This window comes from Macrotis lagotis, chromosome 5 (genome assembly GCF_037893015.1).
Source record: "Macrotis lagotis isolate mMagLag1 chromosome 5, bilby.v1.9.chrom.fasta, whole genome shotgun sequence".
NCBI classification, from domain to species: Eukaryota; Metazoa; Chordata; class Mammalia; order Peramelemorphia; family Peramelidae; genus Macrotis; species Macrotis lagotis.
This window is the reverse complement of record NC_133662.1, coordinates 91876466-91889200: the sequence shown is the minus strand read 5'-3', so window position 1 is coordinate 91889200 and position 12735 is coordinate 91876466.

The following is a 12735-nucleotide window of genomic DNA, read 5'->3' as shown; positions in this document are numbered from 1 at the left end:
TTTCCAGGTTCTTTTTGTTGTTGTTGTTGTTGTTATTCTAGGCTTTCTGGTAGTCTGCTAATTCAAAAATTTTCTCTCCTGGATCTTTTTTCCAGGTTGTTTGTTTTTCCTAAATGGTACTTTACATTTTCTTCATTTTTTTTCAGTCTTTTTATTTTGTTTGATGGAATCTTGTAGTCTTGTAGATTCATTAGTTTCTATTTCTTCAATTCTAGTTCTTTTAGGGTTTTCTTTTCTTCAATTAACATTTGTGCTGATTTTTCCAGTTGGTCATTAAGAGTTACATTGTTCTTTCAGTTGGTTATTTTTACTTTTAAAGGAGTTAATTTCTTTGGTCAATTGTTCATAATTTTTCTTCATGACTCTCATTTCTTTTTCCCCTGTTTCTCTTCTTCCTTTCTTCTTTTGTTTCTAAATTCTTTTTTAAGCATTTTGATGAGCTTTTGGATTTGAGTCCAATTTATAGATTCCTTTGAGACTACCCCTATTGGTAATTACCCCTATGGGTAATTTTTTTGCTGTTTTCTTCTTCAGAGGTAGCATTGTTATCATCTTTGTCTGCATAATAACTTTAGATAGAGTGCTCCTTTAACTTTTTTGTTCATCTTGAAATGTCTGAGCTCTAATCCTGGGATATAGGGAGTATAGACCCAAGCTTTTTCTTCTGGATCTGGGATCTGCTCCCTGACTTATTAGATAAGATGTTGCCTAAACAGTCTAGGCCTTGCCTTTGCAGAGTTTATTTCTTCCTTCATGTCAGGTTCTGACTGTGTGGTGGATTGTTCCCAATCCAGACCTATCTTTTGCTCCAGTCTTCCCAGGGTTCAGACTTTGTTTTTGATTGGAACTCTTCCTGCTGGCTCCCTATTAAGCTTCTGGGACCTTTGCTGTTGTCAACTGTCAGGATCTGGAATGCACTGAGGCTAAAATACTCCCACTTCCCTGGGCTTTAATTTTCTAATCCCCCAATGAGACAAACCTTCACTGAGGATCCTCTACAATGTCAATCATTGAAAACTTCTTTGGATCTAATCTTTTTCTTGGTGGGATCCACAGCTTTATGTTTGTGTAGAGGCTTCATTTAGCTTTGTGCAGGGGGAAAAGCTCTAGGAGGATGTTAGTTTCACTGGGACATCTTGGCTTCACTGCAGAAGTCATTAACTTTTAAGAAGATATGGTTCCCTTTCTTATCCTTTTTAATGAGATCTATTTTTGCTTTTGCTTTGTCTGAGATCAGAATTCCTGTCCCTGCTTTTTCTTAACTTCTGCTGAAGCATAATGTAGTCTGCTCCAGCCCTTTACCTCTACCCTGTGTGCATTTCTATGCTTCATATATGTTTCTTGTAAAGTAAATGTTGTAGGATTCTGGTTTTTAATTCATTTAACTATCTGCTTCTATTTTATGGGACAGTTTATCACATTAATATTTACAGTTATGATTATAAATCTGTAGTTCTCTCCTTGCTATCTTCCCCCATTTATACTTTTTCCCCCTTTTCTCTTATATATACTCACCAGTGTTTTGCTTCTGACTGCTGCCTCTGGATCAGCCCTTTTTTTCTGCCAACCCTTTTCCTTTTCTTCTCCCTTTCCTCTTTAAATTTACTTTTTCTTTTACTTTCACTCTCCCTTTTATCCTTTTCTTTCCCCTTCTCCTCCTACTTCCCTTTAGGGTAGGATACATTTTTAAGCCCAATTGGGAATGCATAGTATACCCTCTTTATCCTAAATCTGTTGAGAGTAAGATTTACTCAGTGCTTTTACACTCCCTTTTTTCCATCTACTATAATAGGTATGCCAAAATATATTCCTTATATCTGTCCTGAGAGAAGTACAATTCTCCAGCAGTAATTATTTGATTTATTGACTTATTGATCAATTCATAAGTAATATTACCTCATAGTCAGTTCATAACCACAGTCTCTGTCCAAGTACATTCTCATTTGTCCTATTAGAAATATCCTTCTTAAGAGTCATAAACAACATCAAAATACAGTCAATTTATAATACCCCTTCTTTCCAAATGCTCTGTTTAGAAATAAAATCCTCATAGACTAAAATATCACATAAAACAAAATAAATCCTGATCTATTTATTCCTCTAAGTGTAGTCCCTTTAATTGTAGTTAAAATGTCAAGTAAAGCAAACTTCATGATCTCTTTATGTCCAGACCCTTCAAGTACACTCCCTCCCTCTATCCCAAATAGAAATACAATCCTGTAAGCAAGTCACTTCACAATCCATTGATTCCCACATCTTCTAAGTACAATCCCTCCAACTATATTCAACCCCCACACCCCATGAGCTAAAGTATCAGTTAAAGCAACATCACTTTCATGGTAAATCTATACCCACAACCTCTCTCTATGTTTTTTTTTTTTACCTAAGAGAAATACTATTCTCCAGAGTTAAAAGTATTGTCTAGCTGTGTAAGTATGTATCCTGGCTAATATTAACTAATCTCTTGAGTCTTATATTTGAAGATCAAATTTTATCTTCACTTCTGGTCTTTTTATCAGAAAATCTTGAAATTCTTATATTTCATTGAAAGTCCATCTTTTCCCCTGAGAAAATATGATGAATTTTGTAGGGTAGTTGTTCTTGGTTGTAATCCAAAGTCCTTAGCTTTCTAGAATGTCATATTCCAGAATCTCCTTTAATGTTGAAGCAAATAAGTCCTATATAATCCTGAGTGAGTTTCATTGGTATTTAAATAGCTTCTTTTTTGGATGCTTATAATATTTTCTATAACTCAGTATTCTGAAATTTGGCTACAATATTCATTGAAGATTTTATTCTGAGATCTCTTTCTGGAGGTTATTGATGGATTCTTTCTAGTTCTATTTTCTCTTCTTCTAGTATATTAATATATAATATAATAATATAATATAATAAAATGTTCCATCATAAATTTCCCGGGAGATATTTTCTAGGTTTTTTTCAGGGAGACAAATAATTCATAAATTATCTCTTTTTGATCAATATTCCAGGTTGATTGTTTTCCCTGAGATACATTTCATTTTCTTCTTACTTTTTCAGTCATTTGATTTTGTCTGATGGGATCTTGATGTCTCACAGAATCACTAGTTTTCATATATCCAATTCTAATTTTTCAGGTTTTATTTTTCTGTTAGGTTTTATGGCTCTTTTTCTACTTGGACAGTTTTACTTTTTGATGAGTTAATTCTTTTTCCAGTTTTTACTTTTTTTAAAGGTTTTTTTTACAAGGCAATGGGGTTAAATGGCTTGTCCAAGGTCACATAGCTAGGTAATTATTAAGTGTCTGTGACTGGATTTGAACTTAGATACTCTTGACTCCAGAGCTGGTGGTCTATCCACTGTACCACCTAGCTGCCTCCAGTTTTTACTTTCAAAGGAGTTAATTTCTTCAGTCAATTTTTCATAATTCCCCTGCATGGGTTCTCATTTTTTTATCTATTTTTCTTCTTCCTCTATTCTTTAGTTTTTAAAATTCTTTTAGAGCTCTTCCAAGAAGTATTTCTGAATTTGATACCAATTCATAATCTCCTTTGAGGTTTCATATATAGGCATTTTGTCACTGCTTTCCTCTTCTGAGATGGCATTTTCATTGTCCCTTTCAGAATAGTAGTTTTCTATGGTTAGGGGTTTTTTTTTGCTCATTTTGATATTTGAGCTCTACTTCTGAGGTACAGGGTTTAAGTCCCAAGCTTTTTGTTCTGGGGCAAGTTTCTAATCTCTGGTTTATTTCTTGAAAAGGTATTGCCTTTATTCTAAGGTATTGCCCACAAAGCTGTTTTCCACCTTGGGTTAACCCAATTCAGTCCCATCTGTTGTCTCAGAGTTTGAACTTTGTCTTCTGATCTGGGGTTGGGACCCTCACTACTGGCTGCTGCCATGTTGAGTTTTTGAGCCTTGACTTGAGCTATGCTATGGTCACAAGTCTCCCGCTGACTTCCCAGCTCTCCCACCTATGTGGGGCTATACTTCTCTTTAACCATAAGAGACAGACCTTTACTGAAATTACTCCATGATATCCTGAGTTGAGAACTTGACTCTCTTTTTGTTGTTGTTGTTGGTGGTGGTTCTGTAGCTTTAAGGTCTGTGTAGAAACTTCATTTAAAGTTGTTTCCGGAGTTTCCTAGATCTTTGTCACTCTTGACTTCAGTCTGAAGTCCAAAAGAAGTTGTAAAAAGTGAACATAGTATGATTTGCTCTGTATTCAGACTCCATAATTTTTTTCTTTGGATGTGAATGGCAATTTCCATCACAAGTCTTTTAGAATTGCCCTTGATCACTGAACTGCTGAGTTGATCACAGTTGGCCATTTCACAAAATTGCTGTTCTCCTAGTTTTGTTCTCTGCACTTAGCATCAGCTCATGCATATCTTTCCAGGCTATAATGAAGTCTGCCTGCTCTTTATTAAAGTAGTACTTTATCACATTTATATAGTATAGTTTGTTTAATCATTCCCCCATTGATGAGCATCCCCTCAATTTCTAATTCTTTGTCACTTCAAAAAGAGCTGTTATAAGTATTTTTTAAAATGTGGGTCTTTTCCCCTTTTTTATGCTGTCTTTGGGATATAGACCTAGCATTATAGTGATGGATCAAATTGTAGGCACAGTTTTTTGCCCTTTGGACATAGTTCCAAATTGATCAGGTAATTTTCCTTCTTTTGTCCTTTTAGCCAGTTCTATGAATTTTAATTTTATTATGTTTTAATTTGCACTTCATTTATATCATTTTTCATGACTATAGAAAGCTTTAATTTCTTCATCTGAAAACTGCTTTTTTTTAATCCTTTTATCATTTATCAATTGCAGAATGGCTTGTAATCTTATAAATTTGGTTTAGTTCTCTCTATATTTTTAGAAATGTGTCCTTTATCAGAAATACCAGCTATGAAAATTGTTTACCATCATTCTGTATTTTTTTTAATCTTGCTTGTACTGGTTTTATTTGTGCAAAGCCTTTTTAATTTAATGTAATAAAAAATTAACCATTTTTGAAATATATAATGTTCCATATCTCTAGCTTGGCCCCATTTCCTCTACTTTCCATTGATCTGATAAATAAATTATTCCTTGCTCTCCTAATTAACTTATGGTATCATGCTTTATGTCTAGATCCTGTATCCATTTTGACATTATCTTGGTTTCAGGTGTGAAATGTTTGTCTATGCCTAGTTTCTTAAATAATATTTTCTAGTTTTCATAGCAGTTTTTGTCCAATAGTGAGTTTTTAACAAATAATACCTCACTGAATATTTTTATTACTGTATATTTTGCACCTAATCTATTCCACTGATTCATTATTCTATTTCTTAGTCAGTACCAGACAGTTTTGATGACTGCCACTCTATAATATAATTTAGATCTGGTAAGGCTAGGCATTTATCTTTGCATTGTTTTTTCATTAATTCCCTTGATATTCTTGACATTTGATTCTTCCAGATGAATTTTGTTACTATTTTTCTAGTTCTGTAAAATAACTTTTCAGTAATTTGATTGATATGGCATTTAATAAGTAGCTTAATTTAGATAAAATTGTCATTTTTATTGTATTAGCTTGGCCTATGGATGAGCAATTGACATTTCCCAATTTTTTGGATATGACTATTTGTGTGAAGTATTCCTATAGATTTTGGATTTGGCTTGGGAGGTAGATTCCCAAGTATTTTGAAGTAGTTGTTTGGTTTATTTTCTAGGATTCTCTAAGTATATCATCTTATCATCTGCATCACCATCTTTCTCAATCTACCCTTCCATCAACCTCCATTTCTTTTCTTTTTCCTTTCCTCTTCCCTTCTTTGTGCCTTTCCTTCCCCTTCCCTCCTGCCCCCATATCCCCTATTATGGGAGGCTAAGTTTCTAAACCCAATTGGGAATGCATGTTATTCCCTTCTTTGAACTAGATTGTTTGGAGTAAGATTTATTCAAACCCTAACTCCTCCCTTTTCCCCCTCTATTATAATGTGTTATTATTCCCTCTTTATTCATGTTATTTATCCTCTTCTGTCCTAATAGTCTCCTACTAGAATAATCCTTTTTTTCATATCTTAATTACTTTTTACCTGTCTTATACCCATATGTTCTGTCTAATTATACTCCTTTCAACTTTTCTAATAGAAATATAATTCTTGAATTACAAGTATCATCACATAATAATGAACTTATACCTGCACCCTCAATCTAAATATACTCCTTTCCACTGTCCTACTAGAAATACAATTCTCAGTAGTATAAGCATCATCACATCCTAATCTATACCCACACGCTCTTAGTATATTTCTTCCAACTATCCTAAAAGAAATTAGGTTTTCAAGTGTTACAAGTATTATCTTCCTGAATAGGAATATAAACAGTTTAGTCTTAGTTAACTTTTTTAAATTTCCAATTACTTTTATGCATTTCTTAAGTCATGTATTTCAAGATCAAATTTTTAGTTCATTTCAGGTCTTTTTATCAGGTAAATTTGAAAGTCCTCTATATTGTTGACTATTCATCTTTTTCCTCTGAAAAAAATATGCTAAATCAGGGTAATTGATTCTTGGTCATAATGTAAGGTCCTTTGTTCTCTGAAATATCATATTCCATGCTCTCTGATCCTTTAAGCTAATAAATCCTACATAATCCTGAGTGTGCTTCCTTGGCATTTAAATTGATTCTCTTTAGCCCTTGCAGTATTTTCTCCTTTAGCTCAGAATTCTCGAATTTGGCTACAATATTCCTTAGAGTTTTTATTTTGGGAATCTCTTTTTGAGGGGATCAGTGACTTCTTTCAAGGACTACTTTGTCTTCTTCTTCTAAGATATTAGGACAGTTTTCCTTCATAATTTCCTGAAAGATATTGTCCAGATCGAAGATATCTCTCTTAGATTTATTTTACAGGTTGGTCATTTTCCCAAGAAGTATTTTACATTTTCTTCTATTTTTCCAGTCTTTTGGTTTTGCTTGATGAATTCTTGATGTTGCATAGAACCATTAGTTTTCACTTGTCAAATTTTATTTTTAAGGCTTTGTTTTCTTCAGTTAACTCTTGTATCTCTTTTTCCAGGTGGTTAATTGTACTTTTTTTATTTGGTTTTTGCTAGGTAATGGGGTTAAGTGACTTGCTCAAGGTCACACAATGGAGTAAGTAGTAAATGTCTGAGACCGTATTTGAACTCAGGTCCTCCTGACTCCAGGACCAGTGCTCCACCCCTGTACCACATAGCTGCCTGGTCAATTTTTTTTAAAGGTTTTTGTTTTCTTCAGTCATTTTTTCATAAGTTTCTTTTCTTTTTTTCAATTTTTCTTTTTCTTCTCTTCTTTGGTTTTTGAAATCCTTTTTGAGCTGTTCAAAGAAGACTTTTTGGATGAGATAAAATCATAATCCCCTTTGAGGCTTCACAGGGAGGCACTTTGTCCCTTCTTTCCTCTTCTAATATGGTGTTTTCATCTTCCCTGACAGTATAGTAACTTTCTTTGATTAGGGTGCTTTTTGTTTTTGTGCTCATTTTGAAAGTTGAGCTCTACTCCTGGGACTCAGGAGGTATAATTGCAAGCTTTTTATGCTGGGGTCTTGGGAGTTTTCCATACTGGGGTCTCAGGTCCTTATGGTTTGCTCAGTTTAAGAATAGCCCAACCCAGGCCTGCCTATTGCACCAGAATTTGGGGCCTCTAAATTTACCTTCTGCACTGACTTGGGGCTTTCACTGCTGTCTTGCTGTTCTGTTGTTCTGATGATCCAGGACCTATATGTTTTAGATTGTGAGCTGTGCTATGGCAAATAATTTTTTGCAGGTTTTTCAATTCCCTGAAATTCCTCCAAGATGTCTTCAGCTGAAAAATGTTTTTTTCATTCTGACATTTTGTGGGTTTTATCACTTTATGATCTGTTTGGAGGTATCATTTAAAGTATTTTCAGGAAAAACTGAGAGTTTTGTAGCTTCTCCCCTTGGCACTGCCCAAGAATAGTAGCAAATATAGTTTTAATAATACCTGCTTTTGTAATGCAGTTTGAGATCTGATACTTTTAGAGTTCTACCATTCCCTCTTTTTTTTCAATATTGGCCTTAAAAATTCTTGAACTTTTGCTTCTAGGTCAATTTTTGACTTATTTTATTCAACCTTTTGGCAGTTTGATAGAGCACTGAATAATTAATTTAGGGAAAATTGACATTTCTGTTATATTGTATATTGATGTACCTATGGCAGCTAATGTTTTTCCAATGATTTAGATGCTTTTATTTCTGCAAAGTACATTATAATTAGATTAATATAGTCTTGTTTAAGCATGGTACATATCCTCCCATGTGTCTATAATTATTTGGAATGGAATTCCTCTATCTCTAACCTTTTGGATTTTGTTGGTTATGTATAGAAGCACTGCAATTTATAGGAATTTATCTTATACTCTGCAATTCTATTGAATAATTTCAATTAATTTTAACTGATTCTAGTTGTATCATTTGCTAAAAAGTTATTGTATTCTCTTTGCCTATGCTTATTCCATTAATTTCTTTTCCTTTCTTTAAATTCAGTCTAATTGCTATAGCTAGCATTTCTACAATATTAAACTGTGATAATGGTGAACTTTACCACTGATCTTATTAGACATACCTCTATTTTTTCTCATTATATAATGTTTGCTCATGGATTTAGATACTTCATATATATATATATATATATATATATATATATATATATATATATAGTGTGTGTGTTTATAAATTGCATAAGTTATGATATCCATGATTTTTAGTTTTAAGGGACATGAATGGTGACTTGTCAAGTACTTTTGGCATCTATTGCTATAACATTATGATTTTTATGATTTATATTATAGATAAGGTTTAGATGTTGCTTGCTAGTAACAGATTGTGGGATTTTCTTTGCTTATACAATTTGACATTCACTTTTATTTTATTGTATTGTCTAATCCTTTTACATTTAAAGTTTTTGAATAAGGTTCATATTTTCTTTCCAATGTGTTAACCTGTGTGTTTTCCCAAAATTTTTTGGTTCTTCTTTCTCTTTTAAGGCAATATGCTGGCCCTATAATCATTTTTTTAATCTATCTTAAAGAAAATCTTTTCCTATAGCTTCTTTTTCCCCTTACCTTTAGTCACTTTCCCCCACTTTTATCTCTTCAGGATCTAGTTTGGAGTATTACATTCAACAGCTTTTCTTTCTTCCTTTTATGTAACTATTCAATCCCTCCCTTCTTTTTCTCAGTTAATGAACAGCTCCCTCCCCAACCTTTAACCTTTCAACACAAGATTTTTTTCAAATTTTCTGCATTTTATATATACATATATATTAGATATATTAGATATATAAATATGTGTGTTATATATATATATTTGCCTTTTTGTCATTCTTTTACCTTTCTGCCTAAATATATTCTTTGATTTATACTCTTTATATTTATATATTTTTCAGTTTGGTTGTGCTCCTCCCTCATGTAATGAAAGCTTCTAAAATAACAATTTTGAATTCTATCTTCTAAACAATTTCTGTCTTATTGCCTTCTAAATCTTGATTCCCTTTCCTTTTCTTGTTCTTAATTCTTTGAAACATCAATTACTGAATGTAGCACGTAGTACAGACTCTCCTTGGTAATATTTTGGTATTTAGTAAAATATTCCCATGCATCCTTGTCTATACATTACAATTCTACCCCATGTCTTTTCCATGATCATTTCCTTTTTCCACGTCATGAAGTTTCCTCTTTGGTTCTATACCCTTTCACCTTTCTATATACCAGTTGTCCAAGGATCTCTGACCTGCCTTCTGAGGCAGACTATATTTATTGATGGAGGCACAATAATCTCAAAAGAACTGATACTCCTAGGCATGAAATGTGTGACTCAGACCTCTTATAAGGTTTCCATCTCATATTATATAATATCTTTTCACCTGCCACATGGGAATATTCTTCAGTGAGACTCCTTCCAACTACTGAATATAAGTTGTTTCCTTTTTAATCTGGTTTGCATCACTCCTATTTGTCACCCCTCTCATTCTTTTGTAGTCTCTTCTTGCTGAGGGATTGTCAAGTTATTTTTCTTTTATGGTTGACCATTGATTAGGGTGGATCACAAATTTCCTCTTTTTATCTCTTTCCCCTTTTATGTGTCTTTCTAATCTTTAGTCCCACAAAAATAAAGATAACAATGATATAAATATTTGGTAGTCTGTTGTAAGATTTATAATCTATGGTCTTTCAGGCCTGTTTCTCTACCACAACTTCCAGTTAAGTTTTATTTTTACCTTCTTTTTCTTGGAGACTGTAAGGAAAAAAATCGCATAATGGTACTTGTGTTATTTTGGTTGTTATTGTGGGATGCATATATACATATATATATATATATATATATATATATATATATATATATATATATATATGAGTTTGCTTTGGAAAGAAGCAGGGCATTTTCTTCATATGAGATGGGATATAGAAAATGGATGAAAGCAACTGAATGATTTCAAGTGAGAAGAGAGAACTCTTGGTAATTATTCTATTTGTTTTGGTGGGGTTTTTTAATTTCTTTTTTGTACAGAAAACTATCAGGCAAGATTCTCATCTGAAAGAGTGAAGACAGGAGAAATAGGAGGAAATGATTTGGGATGAGTTAGTGAATCAATTACAGAACTCTAAAAAGGACTGACATGCCAGTGAGGCACAATTAATGTTACACAATTTTATGGTGGATTATGTAGGGTTTCATGATTTTCTCTAACATTATTTGACAGCCACGAGTAACAATGAAGGCAGCAGGTGGTGTGAATAATCCAAGGTTGGAGCAAGATAGGTAATAGGGTAAAGGAGCAGAAGAGATAGAGAACAGGGTAGACTTAATTTGCTATAACAGGAATCAAGAAAGGGAATGAAGGAGGTACAGAAGGAAGGAAGTACAGAGATGACAGCCTGAGAAAGAACTGAGAGATCCAAAGATTGGAGATCATGGTGAAGCCAAAGAACAGGACGTGGAGAGTAGGAAAGATGACAGACTATGATCAATACAGGAATTCTGGGATTCATGAACTTAGAAGTGGTAATGTATTTGTGTGTAATGGTAAAGTCAGGGGGAGGGCCTCTGGGTATAACTGAGATGAGGTGGAGTAGTTCATGGGGAATGAGGAAATTGAAGAATTGAGTTTTTTTGAGAGTATCATTATGTATACTAAAGTTCTTAGGAAAGATTGCAAGCCAGAGTGGAACTCATTGTAAAAGGAAGGAGAGTGTTCTGGAGGTTTATAGCTAAAAGTCACCAGAACCTAGATTAGGAGATAAATATGGATTGAATGACCTCAAAAAAAAAAGGCCAAATTACAGATTGATAATAGCAGAAATCTGAAGTGGCAAAAATAAGGACTATTCCAATTGTACCACTGACTAGTAAGTTAGGAGGTAGGATATGAATTGAAGTACAACCAGTATTGAAAAGAGATAAATATATGTATGTATGTAAGTTGTTTTTCCTTTATCTTTTGGTATGCAAAAGGGAAATTTTTAAAGATTTGTCTGGAAAAAGGAATAGAGAAGGAACATTTGATCTAAATTTCAATTAACTTTTTCACTGAGTTCTTTGTAATGGGATGAACAGCAGATGAGAACTGGATCTAGATTTAGGAAAGGTTAGTTCAAGCACTGGACTGGCTCTGTCATTTTTTCCTCTGTGACTAGAAGGCCTTCCTGCACTCTAGTTTTGTTTTATAAAATTGAAATGAAACTGGTACTGCCCACTTTTGTTAGGAGACTAAAATGAGATAATAGACATGAAAAAATTTGGAAGTTATTAAGCACTACATAAATGTAAGATGGCAGCATTCTAATTCCTTAATAATAGGTTATAAATACGAAAGATTGTCCTTCCTGGAGGCAACAAAACTGAACCCAGGTGTTAAATCATTTCCAATTTATTTTTTTTCAGATTGAAAAATATCAAGGGAAAGAGATGTAGTAAGAATGATTCATGTAAACACATGACTTCATGATAAGTATAGAACACTAATACAGTAGTATTAGTATAATGTAGCAGGCTGTGAGTGCAGTTATTTCTTGTTCATATGTAACAGTAGTTTTCAATTCAATATTTACTTTCCAAGAATGAAAAAAAACTCCAAGGCATAATTTTCAAAGCAAATTTTATAAATAAAAAATTTAGGTAAAAAATGTTATTTATGGTTGACTTGAGACTTTAAAGTCTAATATTATTATGTCCCCTCTCCTTTTTTAATAAGATTGCTACTCTACCGTATACCTGAGTTTTGTTGGGTTAAATGAGATTTATAGAATGATTGATAATGTTTGACCAAATGATGGTTCTTTATTTTCTAGTTTAATAAAAGAAAAGTACTCTTCTATTTTAGTTCAATTACCTTCAAACTATATTTTGACATGAAATCAGTCTTAGACTGACCCAAAATAATGAAAATACATTTAAAAGTACTGATATGAGGTAAGCTTAATTTATGACTAAAAAAGATAAATTCCTTTTTAAGGGGCGGATAGGTGGTGCAGTGGAAAAAGCACCGGCCCTGGAATCAGGAGTACCTGGGTTCAAATCCGGTCTCAGACACTTAATAATTGCCTAGCTGTGTGGCCTTGGGCAAGCAACTTAACCCCGTTTGCCTTGCAATAACCTAAAAAAAAATCATTTTTAAATGAACATTGTTAAAATGTCGATTTATTGTTTTTTACATTTTTGATCAGGCCAAGGCTTCCTGCTCAGATGAGCTGGAGAAAAGGGTATAGAGTCTTCA